The sequence below is a fragment of the Athene cunicularia genome, assembly GCF_003259725.1.
Source record: "Athene cunicularia isolate RWA chromosome 5 unlocalized genomic scaffold, athCun1 chr5_part1, whole genome shotgun sequence".
Lineage (NCBI taxonomy): Eukaryota > Metazoa > Chordata > Aves > Strigiformes > Strigidae > Athene > Athene cunicularia.
The window spans coordinates 31617487-31618475 of NW_020799101.1; positions in this window are offsets into that span (position 1 = coordinate 31617487).

Here is a 989-nt window from a genome sequence, read left to right on the forward strand (position 1 = left end):
CCTCTATATTATATAAGCAAAAAAATATGCAGAAAGTTTTATGTTACATATAAATTTAAATACTGCTATTTGTAAATGAAACTTTCTCTTTTGTGATTAAATTAAAAAGTAGTATAATTTCAGGTTTATAATGCAAGTATTGTTTAAACCGGAAACATTTGGTATTTTGCTTACAATATTTTTTTAGGAATAATTTAAAATGTGTAGCTTTAAAGAAAAAAGTTTTATGGAATTAGAGTGGGTGAGCAGCTGTTTCCACATTGTTAAGGCACAGAAGTTAGAGTTCCGATTGCCACATTAATCAGAAAGAATTGAGACTACGAAATCCATTTCATTTAATCTCATTATTGAATAAACAGCTCTGTAGTGATGCCTATTTGTACTTGTTTCTCTAATAAAAATGCAACTGTAGCTCTCAACACAAATTAGTTTTAATTATTTAAATGATACGAATTTGTCAAACATAAATAATCTAACACCTGTTTTGCCTTTTCATTTTATGAAAAAAATGTTTCATGAAAACTAATAGAGGATGATAGTGGGGAATAACAAAGGTAGGTCTGTGTGTTTATTACGATTCTTTTAATTCAAAAAAATTGCAAGTGTGAGTTGATTACTATCTAGCAGGATGAAGAAGCAGTCCGTTTCATTGCTATGCAAGGACACCACAGAAAACAGCAAACCCGAAGGATGTCTCACATACACTGGGTCAATGCAACTCACTTGTCCTATACTCATTTCTGAGAATTGGTGACAGTGATTTACAGTATAACAATTCATTTTCTGAATACAGTTATAACATTACAAAGGAATGAGTGGGGTAGCTTTTGAGACACTTAAGACACCAAAAGCTGCCGTGACAGTCACCAATATATGTGAAACAAACATTCCCAGGCAAAGGAAAAGACAAAAGTGAGTTTCCCTGCTTTGTATTTGTTTCAGTAACTTCATTTCAGGAGATCTGACTGTCCATACATGAAGAGTACCCT